The sequence below is a fragment of the Magnolia sinica genome, chromosome 18 (assembly GCF_029962835.1).
Source record: "Magnolia sinica isolate HGM2019 chromosome 18, MsV1, whole genome shotgun sequence".
Lineage (NCBI taxonomy): Eukaryota > Viridiplantae > Streptophyta > Magnoliopsida > Magnoliales > Magnoliaceae > Magnolia > Magnolia sinica.
Window position 1 is genome coordinate 25,221,639 of NC_080590.1, and position 24,600 is coordinate 25,246,238.

General features: G+C 41.3%; 1 non-coding gene across 1 annotated transcript; it reads left to right on the forward strand.

Annotated features, from left to right (window-relative positions):
- The first annotated feature begins 11,635 nt into the window (after nt 1-11,635).
- On the forward strand, nt 11,636-11,742 carry LOC131234162 (small nucleolar RNA R71). Its single transcript, XR_009165570.1, has one exon. It is a non-coding gene; the product is annotated as a small nucleolar RNA R71 (small nucleolar RNA).
- Nucleotides 11,743-24,600: the final 12,858 nt, after the last annotated feature.

Sequence of the window (24,600 nt, forward strand, 5' to 3'; positions counted from 1 at the left end):
TTGTTCCATTCCCCCAACGGTTGATTGCACCAAAACCTCTCTCTAAGTCTCAAGATATTTTAGAGGTGTTAAAACAAGTGAAAGTCAACATTCCTCTACTTGATGCCATAAAACAAATACCTTTATATGCCAAATTCCTGAAAAACCTATGCACGATTAAAAGACGGCAGAGTATTCAAAAGAAAATCTTCTTGACTGAGAAAGTGAGTACCATCCTGAAGCAAGACGTGCCGCAGAAATTCAAAGATCTCGGTAGCCCAACCATATCATGTGTAATCGGAGACTATCGAATTGATCACGCACTTCTTGACTTAGGAGCGAGCGTCAATCTGATTCCCTACTCGGTATACAAACAGTTAGGTTTAGGTGAATTAAAACCCACTCTAACCACACTACAACTTGCTGATCACTCTGTTCGTGTACCGAGAGGGATAATCGAGAATGTGTTGGTCCAGGTCGATAGATTTTACTACCCTATAGATTTTATCATCCTGGATACTGAACACATCAATAACATGAGCACTCAAATTTCCGTCATTCTTGGTCGCCCATTCCTTACCACTTCAAACGCAATTATCAATTGTAGGAATGGTGTTATGACTATGTCTTTTGGGAATATGACATTGGAGTCAAACATCTTTTTCAATAATGGCAGACGGTTAGAAGATGATGACGATTTTCACGACATTAACATGATCGACTCTTTCGTAGAAGATAGGACACTTTTGACCTTATCCTCTAACCCTGTAGAGATGTGCCTAGCCCACTCCCATGATTTTAATAATGACATGATTAGGGAGATGGGTGTCATGCTTGATAATGTACCGGTATTTGAAGTTAACCGGTGTAGGCCACAATTTGAAGAGTTGCCCCAAACCGATGTAGTGGCTCTACCGTCTAACTTCAAAGCACCGAAGCTTGACCTAAAACCTTTACCCTCTAATTTACAATATGCCTATTTAGGTCAAGAAGAGACATACCCAGTGTTGATTTCATCCCACCTTGAGAACAAACAAGAGGGTATGCTCATTTCTACTTTTGAAGAAGATAAAAGAGTTATTGGACATATCATCACAGATCTCGATAGGATGAATGAACTCCTTTCAACTGAATGTTTCAACTCTTTGGATGATTGTTTGACACACTTTGTAGATTCAAACGATCCCATAATATACGAAATAGTTGATGCCTCGCAAGACAATACCTCGGTAGTTGTCACGGACCGAGAGAACCTTTATTCTGAAGTACCTCCTCCCCCAGATCCTGAATGTTTACCATTAAAGGAGGAGGAATTGAAAATTGAACTAAAGAGTGAAACTTTGGTGTGTGTTGAGACTACACCACCTATTACAAATTTTTCTAAATTTCACCTACTTGTAGTCTCTGATTCATCATGGTGTACTAACATTGAAATTTCTTATATTATAGGTGAATCGTATATACTCTGGATACCTCAAGTAATTCAATGAAAAATTTCTTATGAGGTACATAAGTCTCTCTGGAAAGTCATGCTCCAGGGCGCCCAAGCCTATTGCAAAAGGGCTTTTAGATGATTCTATTGAGGAACTTACTGAGAAACTTATCAAGATATTGGCCGGAAGAGGAATCTTGCGGCATGATCGAGTAATTTTTCCTTGCTTTCATAAGACTAGGATAGTTTGTTTTATACTGCTTTAGGATAGATGGTAAACTTAGCACTCCTGGCAGGCAACCTAGCTTTTTATTCCATTTTATTTTCTTAGTTCAATGTTTGTGGGTAACATTGTTTCAAACCCTCACGAGACTATAACTCGTCCACTAGGGGCAATGTAGGGGTTTAAAGGCTTGTTGCATATGCTAAATGCAATCGAGAGCACCTGCGAAAGTGGTATAGGTAAGATTTTTTTTTTTTTTTTATTTCTCTCTTGTGCTAACCTGCTCTTACGTAGATATCTATGGAAAACCTCTTAATTCTTTCGTTCAGGTATTATCTTCCCATCACTTCTCATTTACTTTCATTGTCCCATGTGTATTGCATGCTTATTCTTTTACATTGAGGACAATGTAAATTTTATGTTGGGGGTGGGAGACTAGGTTACCTAATCAGTATTTTCTTGGTCTTGAGCAAAAATTGTGAAAATTTATAAATTTTTCTGGAATTTCTTGTGAATTTGAAGTGATTTTGATGATAATCTCGTATTAAAATTTTCAAGATATGTGATGTTGGTAATTTATGACTCTTGGATTCAGTATCTATTAGATTTCATAGTTAAGTTTGAATTGTTAATCCAGAATTAGAAGTTGTAAACATTGATTGAGTCATGATTTCACATGTCACATCTCGCTTTCACATTAAGGTTTCAGTTTGATATTGAAGGGTTAACTTGGTAATCACTAAGCATGTAAGGAACCAGCTTGGAAAATTTGCTCATCATGATTAATTGTAGAAAAAGAAAATACCCAGTTTTTTTTTTTAAAAAAAAAAACAGATACCTTTGGAAAGGGTTGGGCGAATAATCTTCACCATAGGTTTGCTCCCTATAGGTGCGGATTTAATTCCCTATAGATGATATGCGAAAAGGGTTGGGTGTACAATCTTCACCATAGGTTTGCTCCCTGTAGGTGAGGATTTGATTCCCCTTCTTGGCATTACTTTTACTGAAAAAATTAAAAGCTGAAGGAATGAAAGGACGATCTGTGAGGCAAATTTTGGTTGTCATGAATTCTCTTGTTGGCTACCAATGATATCCTGAAATAGAGAAGTGAGTTTCATGTTGATAAGCCGAGATTATACTATACACCCATGAAACTAAATGTTTATAATTATTCTAATTGATGGATTAATACTTTGAACTTGATTATGACGTTTACCGTGTGCTTGAATCTAGGAGAAAGTTATGCCTAACATTCACGAGCCTTAGAATTCTAGATTTTGGATAGTTTTTTAAAAATCACTCGAGAAATTCTCCTATTATTTTCAACTTAATTTTCGCATATTTTGCTCGGGACTAGCAAAATGCTGGTTGGGGGTTGTGTTGAGGGTTAAATATTAGATATTAGACCCCAGTTATTGCTTGGATTTATGAACATGATACCGTTTAATGGCCCGCTTTAATCATGTTTGTGATGCAGAGTGTATTTACGAGCATGGACTAAAAAGGAAGCTTAAAGCATGGATTTAATGCTCTGATGACACTAAAAGCAAGGGACGGACTCCAGGGGACCAAGATCGACAGAATTACACGCCAGGGATCCACAAAAATCGAGAAACTGAAGCTCAAGCGACCTGAAAGTCAGCCAGAATGCAAGATCACTGGGTTTTCATCATCTGTTCGGATCAAAACTTCATACATGTCTCGAGGACCAAAAACTAACCGTACACGTCAAATTTCATCCATTGAATCCCTCTGGAAGCGGCCCAATGGACAGATCAGCCCATAAATCAGTGATTTGGGGCCTGCCTGGTATCTAAAAATGCTTCAATTTTGTTCTCAACGCCTTAAATAGAGTGACACATCAAATGGACGGAGCGGATGTCTCACGAACATCACAGTGGACCCTACATATACAGTGCGTGTACATAGTGTACACACACCAGCTGTGCACCAGACGGTCAGCCCGGTCAGAGACGGGCTGACCCGTCTTCTTCTTACGCAAGGACAACGGATGGATGTTGTCCGTCCATTTTTGGCTAGTGAGTTCTACTCATAATCTGGTTTGATGATCTGAACCGTCCATTGCATCAAGGGGGTAGCCACAACCCTCACCAAGCTCGCCTTTTAGTCCCATGCACGTGTACGCATGTGAATTGTCAGATAACGCAGGATGAACGGCGGAAGAAAAACAGCAGTGGATTGCATCAAAACTTGACAAAAAACCAGTCCATTCTGACCAAAATTTCGAGAGGAATCTGATGAACGGGGTGGATTTCATCAAAAGCATCACTGCGGGGCCCACCTTCTTGGCGTTACTTTTAATGAAAAAAATGAAAAATGAAAAGAATGAAAAGATGATGTGTGAGGCAAGTTTTGGTTATCATGAATTCTCTTATTGGTTACCAATGATATCCTTAAATAGAGAAGTGAATTTTACTGTTGATAAGTCGAGATTAGACTATACATCCATGGAATTCAATGTTTAGAATTGTTCTAATTGATGGACTAATACTTTGAATTTAATTATGAAGTTTATCGTATGCTTGAGTCTAGGGGAGAATTATGCCCAACAATTCATGGATCTTATATTTTTCATATCTGAATCGTTTTTCAAAATATCACTCGGTTTCACAAGAATTGTCTCGTAATTCTCAACTTATTTTTCGCATACTTTGCTTGGGACTAGCAAAATGCTGGTTGGGGGTTGTGTTGAGGGTCAAATATTGCATATCAGACCCCAGTTATTGCCTGAATTTACGAGCATGATACCGTTTAATGCCCCTGCCTTAATCGTGTTTTTGATGCAAGGTGTATTTAGGAGCTTGGACTGGAAAATGGTATTAAAAGAATGGAATTAGCACTTCAGAATCACCAAGGCAAGGGACGGACCCCAGGGGACCAAGATCAATGGATTTACACGTCAAAGATCTGAGAAAATCGAGAAACTGAAGCTCAAGTGGCCCGAAATTGGTCCAGAATGCAAGATCACAGGGTTCCCACCATCCGTTCGGCTCGAAACTTCATACATGGCCAAGAGACTATAAATTAACCGTACACGTCAAAATTCAGCCCTTGGATCAGTGTGTAAGTGACTCGATGGATAAGATCAGACAATAACCATTAAGAAAGCATCTTGGACATCCTTGGGAGATCAGGACCCAAACTGAACCGATGGAAAGAGCATGAAAAATGGTGGATACCCATCAAATTTCACTTCTTTTGGATGATACAGTAGGGAGAAACGAACGATAGACGTTTCTAAAAGGGAGAATGGCAAATTTGTAAATATAATGAACTCCATATCATGCACGTAACTGTGAATTAGCTTACTTCAACGATGGGTAGTAACTCATCACATGTGGATGGTGTGGCCCACTTATACTGACTTCACACCCACTTTTTTTCAAATATCATCCATGGGGAATCGAATCCTCACCTATAGGGAGCAAACCTATGGTAAAGACTGTTCGCCCAATCCATTCAATTTTCCAAGTTGGTTCCTTTCATGGTTAGTGATTACCAAATTAATCCTTCAATATCGAACTGAACCCTTAATGTGCAAGCGAGATGGTTTTTGTGAAATCATGACTCAATCAATGTTTACAACTTTTAATTCCGGATTAACAATTCAAACTTAATTGTAAAATCTAAAAGATACTGAATCCAAGAGTCATAAATTACCAACATTACGTATCTTGAAATTCACAAGAAATTCTAAAAAATTAAAAGTATTCCTTAATAATCAAACTAAAATCCACAAGAGTTCAATAACCATGAATCAAAGCAAAGTTAACAACCCAATCACACTACAAGCTTCACCTCTTAGCCCTAGCTAAGAGGTTAAGCCTATCATAATCATGATCAGACTAAAGTCTCATAAAAGCATTAAAAGAAGAAGATCTTGGCCGACCACTTTACCTCCACGGCTGCCCACTCTCCACAGTCCAAGAGATCCCTTTCTCTCCTGTGCTTCATGTCCAGCCCAAAAAAAGATGATTCTCACACTCTCTCTTTGTTTTATAGGTGTTAAGGGCAGTGGAATCGGTTACACAGCAAGAGTCGGTAGAACCAACACTATTTCCGCAGTTTACAGCGGAATCGAACTGCGTATGCAGCGAAAACGCATGGACAGTTGCGTTTGGCCTGATTTTAGGTCAGTGCACGGCTTCACGTTGTAGCCTAGCTCCATGACTAGGGTCGTTTCTTGCTAACCTTCATTTGGATGGTCCGGATCGGCCATCTAAACAACGGTGGTGGTCCACTACTTCCCGGATCGTCTGGAACTTGCGGACGCACTCCGTGCGCACAGCAGCTCCGCGAAAGGAAAACGGAAACTTCCATTTCCATGGATGAGGTCGGTGGGGTCCACTTATACTGACTTTATGGTGCATCAAATCCAGTATTAGAGCTTCTGTATTCATGCCTGATCACGGGCTCAAATTTGGAGTGAATCTGTTATTCATATGGGCCACACCATCAATAGACGCAGTAGCGTTTTTCTTACTACTACAGTCTTGAATGTGTGCATGGAAGCTTGGAATCGCTCAGGTTGCAGTCGAATTTATCTTCTAAGTGCATTGGATGGTTCGGATCATGAAAAAGGATGATGGATGGGGCCCACTGGCAAAACCCAATCGTAAGCACGTCCGTCACTGGACGTTTTTGGCACTATTTGGATGTTTTGTACAAAAAATAGGTGGGGCCCACTTCTGATGGTATTCTCGGAGATCTGCTCCATTCATCCTCTTCTTAGTAACGTGTTAGCCCATGAGTCAAAGTATGAAGTAGATCTGAATACTAGGTGGGCCACACCATCCACATGTGATGAGTCACTACCCATCGTTGAAGCAAGCCAATTCTCAGTTACGTGCATGATATGGAGTTCATTATATTTACAAATTTGCCACTCTCCCTTTTAGAAACGTCTATCGTTCGTTTCTCCCTACTGTATCATCCAAAAGAAGTGAAATTTGACGGGTATCCACCATTTTTCATGCTCTTTCCATCGGTTCAGTTTGGGTCCTGATCTCCCAAGGATGTCTAAGATGCTTTCTTAATGGTTATTGTCTGATCTTATCCATCGAGTCACTTACACACTGATCCAAGGGCTGAAGTTTGACGTGTATGGTTAATTTGTGGTCCCTTGGCCATGGCGCTGTTGCCGGGGACTGATTTTTCTAAAAAAGTAAAAACTTGTTCACACCCCAAGTGCATGGTTGTGATGTAGTAATAAACTCGATAAGACCGAGGTCAAATCCCAAGGGATTGATACCTGTACGTAATTTGAAACTAACTAAAACTAGACTAAGATGTAAACTAAATCGAATGGAATTTAGGGATAATTGTGAAATAATTATCTAAAACTTAAGAGATTCAGGAAAAAGAAACTAGGGATTCAGAGGATTCACTTGTAGAGATCAGGGAGATCTTATGCCTGCTTTAAGAATCATGGAAATTAAACAGAACTTATTTGATATAATTTTTAAGAGATGAAAGGTATATGAATTAGAATGGATTTCGTCACCAAACCATGCCCAGGAGACAAAGCAAACAACAGAATTAAACTAACTACCAACCAATCAACAATGCATGAAGGTTAGGAAGGGTACCGTCATCCGACCATGCCTAGGAGACGATGGTGAACAACAGGGCTTCCTGACGTCATAAACATAAAAAAGGATAGGAATATGCTCAAAGCTATCGTAGACCCATTGTAATTTTAGTCACAACAGACCATTAAAAACTAAAAACATTCTCATTAATAAACTAAAATCCACATCAGTTCAGTATAAACAAAAAGCACAAGCGAAAGATTCCCCCATCAGACTACAAGCTTCAACTCTTAGCCCTAGCTAAGAGGTTTAGCCTGATCTAAACATGGTTAGGCTAAATCTCTATTAAACAAAAAGAAGAACGAAAAGGAAAAGAAAAGGAAAAGGAAACAAATCTTCTACTCTCTCTCTCTTCCACGTCCAAAAAGCTTGGCTGCCCTCCAGATTGAATGCCCTCCTCCACGTTTTGGAACTCTTTTTATAGCTGCTGGAGTGGCTGGAGTGGTGAAAATCGGATTTGGAAAGCTATTGCACACGCAGCGAAAGCCTTTTCGGACCTAAGTTCGGGGCTTCAAAAATTGCCACTTTCCTCGCTCAAATTCCAAAGAAACGCAGTCCCTTAGGACTTTCTTGGGTCCTCTACATGATGGACGATTCAGATCGTCGAAAATATTGTGATTTGGGCCATGCAACTCCTCTAAAATTTCAGTTTTCACAGACGCACGCCATTCGCACGTCATTGTGCTGACATGTTCGGTGGGCCCCGCAGTGATGCTTTTGATGAAATCACAAGCCTTGCAAAACTCATGAGTGTCCTTGAACATAGTGGGCCAGTAAAAGCCATACTATAAAATCTTGGCCGTGGTCTTTTTAGCAGAAAAGTGACCACCATAGGCCTGTGAGTGACAGAAGGAGATGACACTCTGATGCTCATCGTCTAGCACACATCTCCTTAGGATCTGGTATGGGCAATATTTAAACAAATATGGATTGTCCCAGAAAAAGTTACGCACCTCGGTAAAGAATTTCTTCTTATCTTGTGCAGTCCACTGTGTCGGTATGGAACTTGTGACAAGATAATTAGCAATATCAGCGAACCAAGGTGAATGAGAGACTCTAAACAGTTGTTCATCAGGGAACATGTCATTTATATGTCACCTCAAAGGAATCAGAGGTATTAAGGTGAGAAAGGTGGTCGGCCACTACGTTCTCTACTCCCTTTTTATCTTTAATCTCCAAATCAAACTCTTGGTGCCCGCATGATCTGTGTAGATAATGATCTTGGATTTGATCAAGTAGGACCTAAATTTATCCAAAGCGAACACTATGGCTAGGAGTTCCTTTTCCGTAGTCGAGTAGTTTACTTGGGCAGAATTTAAAGTTCTACTTGCGTAAGGATTGACAGAGGGCCTCTTATCGTTTCTCTGGCCTAGAACCGCTCCAAGAGCATAATCAGAAGCGTCGCACATAAGCTTAAAAGGAAGGCTCCAATCGGGTGGCTGCATGATAGGTGCAGTGGTTAACATGCTCTTAAGCTTGGTGAAAGCTTCCTGGCATTGCTCAGTCCACTCGTATGGTGCATCCTTTTGCAGAAGATTATATAAGGGACGAGAGAGGAGACTAAAGTCCTTTATGAATCGTCTGTAAAACCCTGCGTGTCCTAAGAAGGATCGCACATCTCTGATGTTCTTGGGTGGAGGTAGGTTAAAGATAAGATCGATTTTTGCCTTATCTACCTTAATTCCTTTAGACGAGATAATATGTCCAAGGACAATTTCCTTATGAACCATGAAATGACACTTCTCCCAATTAAGTACCAAGTTCTTCTCTTCATATCTTTTCAACACACATTTAAGACTTTCTAAACACTTCTTGAAAGATGAACCGAAAACAAAGAAATCGTCCATGAAGACCTCCAGATATTTCCCCACCATATCAGAAAAGATACTCATCATACAACGCTGAAAGGTGGCAGGGGCATTACATAATCCAAATGGCATCCTTCTGTAGGTAAAGGTGCCGTAAGGACATGTAAATGTGGTCTTTTCCTGATCCTCAGGGGCGATTTCAATCTGATTGTAGCCCGAATACCCGTCAAGGAAACAGTAATAGGAATGACCAGCTAGCCTTTCCAAGATTTGATCAATGAAGGGCAAAGGAAAGTGGTCTTTCCTCGTGACGGTATTTAGCTTCCTATAGTCAATGCACATTCTCCAACCAGTAGTAACTCTAGTTGGCACGAGTTCATTATTGGCATTAGCTACGATGGTGATCCCGGACTTCTTAGGAACTACCTGAGTTGGACTCACCCATTGACTATTGGATATGGGGTATATGATACCCACATCTAATAGTTTAAGAACCTCGGCCTTAACCACTTCCCTCATGTTTGGATTTAGTCTACGTTGTGATTGCCGAGTGGTTTTAACATTATCCTCAAGATAAATGCGGTGAGTACAAATCGAGGGGTTGATTCCCTTGAGGTCCACTATCGTCCATCCAAGGGCTCCCTTATGCTCAATGAGAGTAGATATGAGCATACTCTCCTGTTCTTTCTCCAGGTAGGCAGAGATCATCACCAAGTATATCTCATCTTGACCTAAATAGACATATTTCAAATCAGAGGGCAAAGGTTTTAGGTCAAGCTTTGGTGACTTGAGGTTAGACGGTAGAGGCATTACATCAGTTTGGGGCAACTCTTTAAATTGTGGCCTCCACCGGTTAACTTCAAGTACCGGTGCAGTATCAAGCAAGGCACACATCTCCCTAATCATGTCATCATCAAAATCATGGGAGTGGGCCAGGCACGTCTCTAGAGGGTCAGAGGATAAGGTCAGAGGTGTCGTATCTTCCACTAAAGAGTCAATCATGTTAATATCGTGGAAATCATTATCATCCTCTAAGTTTCTGCCGTTATTGAAAAAGATGTTTGACTCCAATGTCATATTCCCAAAAGACATAGTCATGACACCATTCCTGCAATTGATAATTACGTTTGAAGTGGCAAGGAATGGGCGACCAAGAATGACGGGGATCTGAGTGCTCATGTTATTGATGGGTTCAGTGTCCAGGATGATAAAATATATAGGGTAGTAAAATCTATCAACTTAGACCAACACATCCTCAATTATCCCTCTTGGTACACGAACAGAGCGATCAGCAAGTTGTAGTGTGGTCAGGGTGGGTTTTAATTCACTCAAACCTAACTGTTTGTATACCGAGTAGGGAATCAAATTGACGCTCACTCCTAAGTCAAGAAGTGCATGATCAATTCGATGGTCTCCGATTACACATGATATGGTTGGGCTACCGGGATCCTTGAATTTTTGTGGCACGTCTTGCTTTAGGATGGCACTCACTTTCTCGGTCAGGAAGATCTTCTTTTGAATACTCTGCCGTCGTTTGGTCGTGCATAAGTCTTTCAGAAATTTAGCATATAAAGGTATCTGTTTTACGACATCAAGTAGAAGAATGTTGACTTTCACTTGTTTCAACACCTCTAGGATATCCTAAGAGTTAGAGAGAGGTTTTGGAACGACCAATCGTTGGGGTAATGGAGCAACTGACTTTTCTATAAGTTCCGGTTCTAATTTTTGTGGGGCATCACTAGATCTATCATTGTTGTCCTCTTCCGGTTCTTGAGGCTTTTTGGGCCTAACCGGAAGGGTTTTATCAATGATCTTCCCACTCCTAAGAGTGGTGATGGATTTAGCGTACCCCATTTGATTTAAAGAGCTGGGATCACTTATCTCGTATTGAGGTTTAGGATTGGGGAGTGGTTGTGCAGGAAGCATCCTCTTTTCTATAACCGTCATACGTGAATCCATCTTTTGTATAAAGTCTCGCATTGCATGGGTCAGCTCTTGCATGAAATTTTGAACCGATTCTTCTTGAGATTTCTCCTGATTTGGATTTTGATTGATGAAACCTTGAGGGGTAGCAGTTTGTCCATTTCTCCAACTAAAGTTTGGATGATTTTTCCAACCAGGATTATACGTATTAGAGGTTGGTCCATTGAAAGGTCTTTGATAATTATTTACGGTATTGAATTGTTCATTCAACATTTCTCGAAAGGCAAGTATCGTGGGACAATTTTCAGTTGTATGAATGTTGTAATCATATATGCCGCAAACACTTTCATTAATCTTATCCTTCTTTCCTTCCATGGCCTCAACTTTTCTTATGAGCGTAGTCACTTTATACTTGAGATCATCCTCTTCTTTCAAGAGATACAATCCACCTTTCTCCTTAGATTGAGTCGGCCTAGACGTGGTGTTCGATTTTGGGTAATAATCCCATGATTGTGTTTTTTTAGCAAGACTATCGAGGTAATCCCATACCTCGTCGACATTTTTATTAATGAATTCTCCATTACACATTGTCTCGACCATTTGGTGCATGGAAGATGTCAGTCCATCATAGAAAAAATTTGTAATGCACCACGTTTCAAAGCCGTGTTGTGGGCATGAACTGACTAAATTCTTGAACCTTTTCCAGCATTGGTAAAATGTTTCATCATCCTTTTGGGTGAAGTTCATGATTGCTTTTCTAAGGGTAATCGTTTTATGATGTGGAAAAAATTTATTTATAAATTTCCTTTGCATATCATTCCATGTGCCAATGGATCTAGGACGCAGTGAATGTAACCACGTTTTATCCTTCTCTTTTAAGGAAAAAGGAAAGAGTCTCAGCCTGACTCAGACACATTTTGGAAATATAAAGTGACTCTAATCTCATCGAACTCTTTCAAATGTAGATATGGTTCTTCAATTTCAAGCCCATGGAACTTAAGAAGGAGTTGGATAACCCCTGGCTTGATGTCCATATGTCCTGTATTTTCAGGAAAGATCATGCATGGGGGCGTACTCACCCCCGCTGGTTGTAAACAATCACGTAAAGTACGAGGCGGGGGTGCTTGATACACCTCATTCTCATCCTGAATGTCCTCTACCCTAGGTTGGGTTAGAAGAGGTTGGTTTTCAGCCATCACTTCAATTAACTCAGGGGATTTGGAGTGGTGTTTAGTCCTGTAATGGATAGTTAACCCCTCAACCAATCCTCCAGTCAGGAGACGTCGAGTGTTGTCACGGGCCCACTTGGGCATGAAATACTCACAGCCCTTAATCAAATTTGAAACCTAATCCTAAGAAAGGAAAAGAAACTCTAGAAAGAAAGAGATGGTTGGAAAGAAGTTACCAAATTGGAGTCCCTAAGTTAAAAACCTGCAAAAGAAAATAAACAAGTCAGTTTCTAAAGAGAATGTCTAAAATTAAAAAAATCTTTAAAAAGAAAGATAGAAGTAAACTAGTTTCTAAAAGAAGAAATTCCTAAAGGAAAGTGAAAATTTCTAAAATAAATTAGGAAGTCCTAAACTAGAAAGTAAATTACTAAAAGAGAACTGAAAAATAGAAAGTAGAGAGAAAGCTTACCGAATTAGAAATTTCTATCTTAAAAGCCTACACAATAGGAAAGTTAGTTTCTAAACAGAAATTCTACAAGTAGAAAATTAGGAAACAAAATTAGATTCTAAAAGAGTTAGAATTAGAAAGTTACTAGAAAACAAAAATAGAAAGTTAATTTCTAAAAAGGGAAATAACTAACCTAGTTTCTAAAAACAAAAGAGGAAAGTTTCTAAAAATACACTATTTCCTACAAATAGGAAAATACTAGAATTAGAAAATTTCTAAAATTCAAACCCTAATTTTAAAAGTAGAAAAAGTAGAGAAATTAGGAAGGAATTACTAATTTAGAAACTTATGTCAGGATCCTACAAAACAAGAAAACAAGTTAGTTCTAGAAATCAAATAAAAATCTAAGACTAAAGTTAGTCAAATTCTAATTTTAAACTAATTCTAAACCTAATTAATTTCAGAGAATTGCAACCGTCAGTCCCCGGCAACGACGCCAAAAACTTGTTCACTCCCCAAGTATAGGGTTGTGATATAGTAATAAACTCGGTGAGACCGAGGTCGAATCCCAAGGGACTGATACCTGTACGTAATCTGAAACTAAATAGAACTAGAACTAGAATGAGATGAAATCTAAATCGAATGAATTTGAGGGAATAATGGTGAAATATTAATCTAAAACTTGAGAGAAATCAGAGATAAGAAACTAGGGATTCAGAGGATCCACTTGTAGAGATCAGGGAGATCTTTATGCCTGCTTCAAAAATCATGGAACTTAAACTGAACTTCCTCTGATATAATTTTAAAGAGATAAAAGGTATATGAATTAGAATGGATTCCATCACCAAACCATGCCCAGGAGGCAAAGTCAACAACAGAATTAAACTAATTACCAACCAATCAGATGATTATGAAGGTTAGGAAGGGTACCGCCATCCAACCATGCCCAGGAGACGATGGCGAACAACAGGGCTTCTTGACGTCATAATTAAAATAAGGAAAAAGAAATACTCAAAGCTATTGCAAACCCATTGTAATTTCAGTCACAACAGGTCATTAAAAACTATAAATATTCCCATAATAAAATTAAATAAAAAATCCCTTCAATCTAAACAAAAGGCACACGCAAACAATCTCCCATCACTTTACAAGCTTCACCTCTTAGCCCTAGCTAAGAGGTTTAGCCTAGAATAGACATGATGAGCCTTAGACCTCTAAACAATTTTATAGGCAAAATAAGAAAGAAATAAAAGGAGAAGTAGAATCGAAACCGTCTTCACTGTCTTCTCTTTTATGCACCTCCGACCCCAGCCGTCTCGATCCCCGTCTCTCTCTCTTTCCTCTTTATAACAGTCTGGAGGCGGTGGATAATGCAATTCTCATCATGCGCAGCAAACCTGCATTCGACTCGCGTTTGGCACCAATAGCTGACCTATTTTCAGAATCTGGTCCATTCATTATCCTTGAGCATGGTCGGTCCCACCTTGGGAATAATTTGGACAGTCCAGATGGATGGACTGATCCCTTCCAAGATCCTGTAACAGCCCGGATTGTCCGGGTTTCTCCGGACGTGCGTAACGCATAAGGAATCCAAAACGGATCCTTCCGGCGTCAGTGGGGCCCATGAACAGCGTCGGTGGGGAGATCTAGTCCGTTCATTAGCTTCCACTCAAAAAATCGATCGGACATGACCTATTTTGGATTAGCTTCTTGGTGGCCCATGGATGATTTCATTCCACCCTCCGTCTTCCTTTTGGATGTTTACGATCCCATCCTCCTTGTTTCCTTAAAAATCGTCACCTTTGACTTGGTGAGCAAGACTGTACGAATCTGGTGAATGGTTTGGATTGTCCATATGGACAATGGACGGGGCCCACAACATCAACCGACGTTGGTGCGGGTCTTCGCTGTAACGGCAGTTGCCGTTTTGCGCAAGGAGTCGATTAATACCGACTTTAACCGGGTTTCTCCATCCGGTGCACATTGAGTGCACGTATCCTCTCTATACACACGATGCTCATGGGTCACCATCATAATGGTCGTGAGAAATCCGTTCCGTCCATGTCTTTTCTCATATCATCTAATGGATAAATCCCGAGTTTGAAGCATATATGAATACCAGATGGGCCTCAGATCAATAATTCATAGGCTGATCTAACCGTTGGACCACTTCCACAGGTATCTAACTACTGAAATTTGATGTGTATGGCTTATTTAAGGTCTTCAGGCCATATGTGAAGTTTTGAGCCAAACGGATTGTGGGAACCCTGTGATCTTGTATTCTGGACCAATTTCGGGCCACTTGAGCTTCAGTTTCTCGATTTTCTTGGATCTCTGACATGTAAATCCATTGATCTTGGTCCCTTGGGGTCTGTCCCTTGCCTTGGTGATTCTGAAGTGCTAATTCCATTCTTTTAATACCATTTTCCAGTCCAAGCTCCTAAATACACCTTGCATCAAAAACACGATTAAGGCAGGGCGTTAAATGGTATCATGCTCGTAAATTCAGGCAATAACTGGGGTCTGATATGCAATATTTGACCCTCAACAATTGCCGAGCAGATTGCGCTTACTCAGGAGCTCTTTAGAGATATCAACAGAAAGCACAGGGGTGGTAACATTGTGATGAAAGTGGATACGGAGAAAGCATACGACAAGGTGGACTAGGGCTTCCTCAAGAAAGTCCTTGCTCGATTTGGCTTCAACAATAGGTGGATTTCCTTGGTGAAAAATTACTGGGGTAATGTCTGGTTCTCAGTCTTGATAAATATTGGTGAGGCTGCTGGTTTTTTTTAAATTGTCTAGGGGACTACAGCAGGGAGATCCTCCCTCCCCGGCTCTATTCATTATATCCACGGAGGTCCTCAGCCGTGGGATAAAAGCCCAAATCGCTCATGGTTCTATCCTGCCTTTCAAGCTGTGGAGAGGCTCCCACACCATTTCCCACCTGCTCTACGCCAACGACACGCTCTTATTCCTAAGCGGCAGTCTCTCCTCAATCAGGGCCATGAAGAAATTCCTTGACGATTACCAAGCGGTCTCCGGTTAAACCATTAATTTCCACAAGAGCTCTTTCGTCTGCGGCAACTCTCTTACGACAGTGAGAATCAGAACTATCGAGCGTGTTTACAGTATCCCCAATTTAGCAACGACTTTCAGCTATCTTGGGGTCCCACTAGTCATTGGCAAGATCAAGGTTGTAGCGTTTCAACCTCTCATCCACAAAATTGAGGCTAGAATTTTCGGTTGGCAGGCCCAATTTCTTTCCGAAGCCGGTAGATCGACTTTGATTCAGAACGTCCTCAGCAGCATCCCTATACATTCCCTTGCAGCTTCCCACCTTCCTAAGCAGGTGTTACAAGCCCTGGAAATGAGGATGGCTAATTTTCTGTGGGGCTGGTTCGATGGCAAACGCAAACTTCATTGGCGCAGTTGGAAGATGGTTTCTCTCCCTAAAGTGGAAGGGGGTCTGGGTATAAGGAGGCTTGCAGACATCATGCAAGCTTTCAGGCTCAAGATGGCCTCGTCTATCCATTTCAATACAGGCCATGGCCTCTGGAGGAATTTCATGACAGCCAAATACAGATAGGGCCATAACTCGAACAGGCAACAACTCACTCCTGCGTTCGCCTCACCAATCTAGAAACAGATCCTTCGATTAATCTCAACGTTGGAGACTTCCTCGCAGTTGCAGATAGGGTCCGGAGAAAGCAATCTCTGGACCACAAATTGGTCCGGGCTAGGCCCCCTACAGCATATTGACGGTATCCACATTCCTCCTTCACTGCACAACCTCAAAATAAATAAACTTTTAGGCAAATCGGGCCCTCTTCCTCCATCATCGGTGCTGAGAACACTTCCTCAAGAGGTTTCAGATCTCATCTTCCAAGCAGGTTTCTGCACTACTTCTGGCCCTGATATTCCCATATGGCCTTTCGTGCCCTCGGGGGATTTCTTCATCTCTTCAGCTTGGGATCTCTATAGATCGGGCTAGCCACGGAAGCAATTGGGCCAAATGGATCTAGCATACATCTCTCCCCCTAAAAATTTCTACCTTGGTGTGGAAAATCTTGATAAAGGCAATTCCGGTTGAAGCTAGTATTCGAGCAAAAGGCATCTAAATGGCGACCAGATGCGTCTGCTATTTCAGTAGCCAATCACCAATCACTTCTGACGAGACACATAGAGATAGCAAGTCCATCTCACATCTATTCTTGGAAGGTGGCCTGGCTAGAATGGGTTGGGATTTCATAGCTTCAACTTTCAGCATCACCATTCTATGTGTAATGTTTGTTGAACAATGGCTTCTCCAATGGTGGTTAGCGCTTGCTTCTGACGGGCACAAATCTGCTGCCCATAAATTGGCTCCCTGTGTCCTGCTCTGGAAAGTTTGGAAGGCGCGGAACACAGCGGTCTTCACCGATACCAAGCCTCAATCCCTCTCACTACTGGCTCGCATGAGCTGGTGGATCAAGTTTCTCAGGGAGAAGATCGACTCTAGTAATCTGTCATCTCCCTTTCAGCGTGGCACACTGATTCGAGGGCCTTCTCATCCTTCCTCCGTTGTTCATTCCTGATTTTCAAATTCAGTTGTAACTTGGCATCAGCCCCATGCCGAGTGAGTAAAAATCAACATCAATGGGTCTTCAATTGGAAACCCGGGACCTGCTGGTGGTGGAGGACTTTGCAGGGACAGCTCCGGTGGTTTTATTTTTGCTTTTGCGGAAGGATATGTGGTGGCCTCCAACACCCACACGGAGCTCAGAGCCATCCATGATGGTCTGCGTTTGGGCCTCTTGAAAGGGTATTGTTGAATCATTCTGGAATCGGATTCTAAATTAGTCATAAGCTTACTTTCCGGCTCTACTTCCCCAGGCTAGAAATGGTACTCCTGGATCGTCAGAATTTGAGAATTGGCATCATCTGCCCAAGTGATCTTCTCTAACTCCCTCAGGGAAGGTAACGCTCCTGTAGACGCCATGGCCAGGCAAGGGAACGGGTCCCAGTCCTCCTTTCTCTCTTGCACCTTGGCGGATCTTCCCTTCACATCAAATGTCTCATCTTTTTGGATAAGGTGGGGCTAAGGTCAATGAGAAAACACTAATCTTGTTATGCAGTTTCTTTTCCACATGATAATTTGCCCCAGTTTCTTTTTGTTCTGGGCAATCCGAAGCTATTTTGTAAAGTTGTAATCTCTTTGATTAACATATATACAAATCGCTGTTTTTTTTTTTTTTTAAAAGTCAGCTATGGGCCGGACCTTAATTAATAAACCAAATCAACCCAGTTACTCTTTTAGCCTAAAATCGACGGTCTAGAGTGATCATGACCAAATCACCATTTTTGCTAATTTTGAATAGGCCATACTGTGAACTTAGTTAATCCATATCTCAACAACTTTGCCCAAGAAATTTTTCTACCCAATTTACTCTAGAAATGCCCCGATTACCCGAACAAGCTCTAGACCGCTCGTTAGTGGGCCACTAGTTCCGAACTTATAGAGTAATGTCCATCTCACTAGGTTTGTGGTCCATTACGGGCAATGGACTTAAACGACACCTGCAAACGGATGATCTATGTCATCAAGCCAGCGCTTATAAAATGCAACTCTCCCAAGTAACAATCTTAAATCTGAATTTTTAAAACAATTAGTTCCGCTACTTAGGACAATAAATTATGACATTTCAACCATCGGATTTCACCCAAATTTGTACCATAGGTTGAAGATATTTTTCTGCACTCGCCCGCCAAATCAGACCATTGATCGAGGAACGGTGACCGTTAATCGTAAATTAGACCCTTATGATAAATCCCCACATCCGTTTGCCGTCAAACCTTGGACAACCTTTCATTAGACCATGGGACACCCATCCCATAATTTAGATGGGTTAGGGGGCCATCAGGGCAGCCCCTAAAGCTATAAGTGGACCCTAAAGGGTCATTTGGGGAAATAAATGACACTTGGGGCCAACTGAATTAAAATTCAAGGTATAAAACCCATTAAGCCCTCTCTCCCTCACTCCCATAACAAATTTCAGCAGCTGAGAGAGAGAGAGAGAGAGAGAGAGAGAGAGAGAGAGAGAGTGCCTGGGAGCTAAGGAATTAAAATTCCCGCACTCCTACCATAGACACAGGCCGAAAACCTCAGCCTTATTGCCATAGAGACAAGGTATGGCTAATCTAAGGTAACAAATACAACCTCTCTTCCATTTTTCTTAGCTAGGGTCGAACGCATGCGTCTTAACATGCAATTCCTTGACATAGGGCCTAGGCACACCGAACTTGCGAACTCGGCACCGCTAGAATGATCGCAAGGACTTCCGGTCGTCCATAAGTGCGGACCATTACATCTAGGTGGCCTATTATCATACCTAGAGTAAATGCTAGTGATTATGTATGGGAATTTGTTTTGCATGTTGCTGATTTTGCAATGGCATGTTGAAATTGAATGTATGCATGAGATTTCCTTAGTCGGGGAAAGAAATTTCAAATATACGATGCTTGATGCATGTGTTGATTGTATTGTTTGTCATTTTGTGAAGTTGTATGTGTATTATCCCAAAATCTTGCTAATTTCTTAAGTTAAATTCTATTGCATGTAATTGATATGCATAGATTTTATACATAATTGATTATATTGATGAATTGCTGAAATTTGTGAAACCCTTAATTAGGAATGTCTTTGATTTGCTGAGTTAGTGCCATGGACTTATGCACATCTCTTCCCTGTAGCTTGGGAATGGGTACATTTGCTACCCACACCCCATCACATAAATTGATTCTCCCTATAGTTGGTGGTGGAACTTATATCCTTATCCATTGATCCCTGGAAACTCAGCCCTATATACTAGTGCAATTAGGAATTCCCTGGATTATGTGCAATGCTGGCTTGTGCCCCGAATTGAATACAGATTGTAATTATACTTACTTGATCTCCCTCACAATTACAAGTAGAACAACCTCTACTTGTTGTTATTGTATTTATATACTGCACCCTTTTGGGATCGACCAACCAAATCGAAACCCCGTAGGCAACCCTTTTGTTGGGTTAGCTCATGGGCAAGTTTGGCCTGACTAGCCAAACTGCGAGTTATCGGCTGTAGTTGGAATACGCGAGATGTTGCTCTCAGGTCATACAACCGTGGTTTGTCTTATGGGGACAAAGTAGCCTACTAGATGGTCATCCTTGTACGTTGACTATGTTTGTATATGTCTACTGGAACCTAAGGTACCTTATACCATTTGCGCCCACTGATAACCAGAAGTTCGGCCCATAAGACTCATGAATCGGGGATGGTGGAATGAGACAATATGCCTGAGTTGTCGGCTTATGTTGGGGTGACGAGCCTCCTAGTAGTGACCAGTGAGCAACTAACTCGTGAGCCGGCTTATGGTGGAATGGGACACTATGCCCGAGCTGTCGGACTACGCTGGGGACGAGCTTCCCTGTAGTGACCGCTAGTAAGACTTTAAATGTCTTAAAAGTTTTTGTATGATTCAAATTATAGGGAATGACGAACCCAAATGAGCTAAGGACTGCGAGAGCCTTATGGACACGGCCGTTAGAGCCGGGCGATCGGATTAGGGCAATGATCTGACTGGGTATGTTGGTTTTCCCAACCTGCTTAATGAATGGACATAATAAATCAACTTGGTTAACATTTACATTATATTGCATTGGATACTTTGGCGATTTGGCAGTAGTGGTCGCAATAAGGGAGTGTTGGTCATTCGCAATCGTTAGATGTTGTTGCTCGAGGGAGTGTTGGTAGTAAGGGCATGCATTATATCATTGAATCATGCAATTGCATTAACTAGAGTATTTAGGATTCTATGGATATATGCCTTTCACTAAATTTGCTTCTGCGTATGATAATCTCTGTAACTTATTGTTAATGGTACTATTGAGTTAGCTACTCACTCACACTCTGGGATGATGTTTTAAAATACCAACCATAACATGCCATAGATGCAGGGTCGATGGAGCTGGATGCGCTAAAGGATGCCGGCATGGACGATAAGGAGAAGCAAGCGTACTATCAAACCTTCGGCAGCTTCTTCTAGTTTATGTTTGGACTGTCGTGGTACATGCTCCAGGGCCCTAGTCATTTTGGGATACTTATCTAGGTGGGACTAGTTTCCTATTCTAGATTTTCTTGGGATTATATTTTGGATATTCTACTTCTTTAGCGGTACTTATTACTGTTTTATGACTTATGCTTCATAGTTCACTAAACACCCTATGGCTTTTGAGATATTCTAAATGTAATTGAAATCTGAAGCGCATTAGTGCACACATGACACCCGAGAATTCGGGAGCCGAGTTCCTACTCAGCTCCTTAAATTTGGAGCACTACACCTTAAGACCATGATAATGTATGAAATCGGAGAAATTGATAATGTTTGGAATCGGAAAAATTCCAATTGCTTTTTCAATATTATTCTTCACTCTAAATCAGGTTTAAATAAAGAACTTTTATATATATATATATATATATATCAGGAAATCTTACAATGAAATCTAATTAGAACCAATCTTAATTAAAGTATTTCTACACATGCCTAATTATAGATATGGCGAATAAAGCTAATTAATGCTATACATGGCAAATATACAACTAATGATATCTAATATAATCCTACATAATCCTACAGAAACACTATGGGGTCCACCGTGATTTATGTTGTCCACTTTGACCTATTCATTTTACTAGATAATTTTAGGGGTTGCGCCTAGAAAAGTAAAGTACATCGAAAGCTAAAGTGGAGCACACCAGATCGGAAACAAAGTGAATTGAACATCTATGGTCTTGGGGCCATAAAAGTTTTGGATCAAGCTAATATTTATGTTTTTCCTTCATCCATGTCTGTGTTCTTATGAACAGGTTGGATGACGAATAAACATTATTATGGGCCCTAGGAAGATTCCAATGGTGTAAATCATTATTCTCACTATTTCATGTGGTATGGTTCAATTCAGCTTTGGATATGCTTCAATTTTAGGTTCAACTCCTAAAATGAGCTGAAAAAATGGATGAACAGCATGGATAAACCACATACATTCACAGGGCCCAATAGAATTTACTCAGTAGCATAATAGCATACTGAGTTACTCAGTACGCAATCCGATTTCAATAGGCAGGGATTACCTGATCCATGCAAAACCTTTTAGGTTAAGCATCACCTATAATCCAAAGTGTGCGGGGTCCAGTATGATGTTTCGGTAACATGCAGTCCGTCCATCCTGTGTGTCGCCTCATGTTTTCCTTGACACACAGACATCACGCAGATATGAGACTCAGGTGATTAAAGCCATTTGAAATTATGCCTGAACCTCTGAAAGCACGTGGAAGGTCCCATATGTGTATTGTAATGGCCCAATGTTTGTCGTGTCCATTCATCATGGAGGGGTGATCTTTTGAATGGTATGGATGGAATGTATAAAATAAATAAAAAAATAATAATAATGTAAGCCGCGCGCACCCAACATCTGGAAATGGTGCAAGGCCCTATCCTAAATGTTCCCTGTGGTGTGGCCCACCTGAGTTTTGAATCAGTCTGATTTTTGGATTTATATGAGAATAGGATGGACGGATTGCATGTCACTTAAACGTCATAGTAGTGGGCCCCACAGACCCCATTCTTGGTTAGGCTTAACCTACACGGCCTTGTAGTCAATCCGGCCTTCCGTATCTAACAAATGAAGCTTGTGACTAAGGTGGTCCGTATTTTGCAAGGTATATACGAACTTCAATTTCTGATAAGTGGGGTCCATCGTTTGGAAATCCGTACGATTGTTCAATTGCATTCCATCGTGGATGGAGGATGCCCCAAAAGCTTTAAGATCCGAACATTTCATATGACCTTTTTTCATTTGAACATCGGCCGTTCGTGCATTTCTCTTAAGATCGTCCAATCGAGCAAAATATAGAAGCATAGTCCATCCATGTTGGGATGCAGACCAATGATCAGTCAAAAGTCAATCTGTGAATGGATTAGGCACTTATGTATTTTCTAACATCAGTTTTAAGGCAACTGATTCCATGACTAGGATTATCTCATCCATGTGTATTTTGAACCACTTTTCATCCACCCTACACTTAACTGCATGGACAGTGTCAAATCATCGATCACACGGCCACAGTACCACGGTGCAAATCCTCCCTTTGATCATCATATCAGTCCTTCCGGAGAAATGCCTTTAGCATAAAGTTCTTGCACAAGGATGCTGGGTGGGGCCCACCGTAATGTTTTTGAGAAATCCACTCCGTCCATCCTTTCTTCGAGCTCATTTTAGTACATGTGACAAAAAATGAAGTGGATTTAAAACTTAAGTGGGTCACACGAGAGGGATAATTGGGAAAAGAAATGCCTACGGTTGAAACCTTCCTAGGCTCCACATTGATGTTTATATGCCATCTCTTTTATGGCCATAAGAATGTTTCAATGATGCTCACAGAATCTCCACTGTTTCCTCTTATGTGGCCCACTTGAGTTTCGGATCACCTCATTTTTTATTGCATGTCCTGAAAGGATCTTGCAAAACCCATGGACATGGGGGATTTCTCACAAACATCGTAGTGTGCGCCACCCATTAAAAAGGTGAATCACAGTGCATGTCCACGCTTCTCCTAACAGTGAAAATGCACAAGACAGGCTCGTCCAGTATCACGATGCCCACACCTGTAGATTGAATGTAAGGCATTACTAATTCTCTAAGACAATGTCCCACCTGGTGACCGGATTGGCCTGATTTGTGTGCATTTGATGCTCATGCTTTGCCTGCCTAATGAACGGTGATGATCTCACAGGTGCATGCTTCAATTCATCATCATCATCATTTAAGCCTAGTCCCAACGCTTCACTAATTCACCTCACAAAGTTGTTCATAAGTGAGTTTGGATGAGTCCTCATTAATCTTATGTTCAACGCAAATACCATTAGGACCAAACGAAATTTTACCAAATTGTGATTTAAGGAGCATCCAAACAGCCTCCAAATTGTGATTCCGCGGTCTGAAACCCCTGCAATCCCTCCAGCATTGGCTCCAAAGCAGCCCCCTACTATAGTCCTTGACCCATCCCCGCCCACCCATATTGCCTGTGGCAATCCCATTGATAACACTCACTCAATTTCGCCCACAATTCCATGCCATCTTATCCCAGATTGTTCTCCCAACTCACACTCTCCAACTGTTTGTGATTTTTCCCTGAGACAAGGGCTATACATCAAGCCAAGTCGAGTCGAGGTGGGCCAAGCTCGGCTCGAATCATCCATGTTATACTCGAGTTCAAGCTCAACATTGACGCTTGGATTGTTTGCCAAAGTTGTCGAGTCGAGTTCGAGTCAAGCTCAAGATTGTTCGTACGTCCCAAACCCTAACCTGTCCCAACCCAGCCCGCCCGCCCACCCACCCCCCTCCCAACCCAACCCGACCCAGCCCCCCCAACTCGTCCCAAACCCCAACCCGACCCAACCCAGCTAACCCAACCCAACCCCCAATCTACAATAAATCTACATTGATATAAATCTACAAAAAATCTACAAGTTAAGTAAATAAAAAATAAATTAAACACCTACGTCAAAGAGATTGGGAGAGAGTGATCAGGCCGAGTCGAGATTGGGCACGGGTTCGCTCGAAGAGAGATCGAGAGAATGAGAGAAAGAGAGATAGACACTGGTGGTCCGGTGGAGTGCTAGTTGTGTGGGCGTGCGAGCCGCATGCTAAGCCTGGAAGTGGTGGAGTGCTGGCCGGGCGGGCGTCGGCTGGGTGGGGTAGTAGAGAGATAGAGAAGAAAGGGAAAGGGAAGCCGGTCATGCAGGTAGGTTTTAGGGTTTCTTTTGTTTTTTTTTTAAAAAATAAAAATAAAAACTTTAATTAACTTAAGTGTATGTGTGTGTGTAATTTTAAAATTTTTAAATTTATTAATCCAGTTGAGTCGAGCTCAAGTTCGAGCTTCGAGTTGAGTCGAGTCGAGTTGAAACGCACCATGCTCGAACTCGACT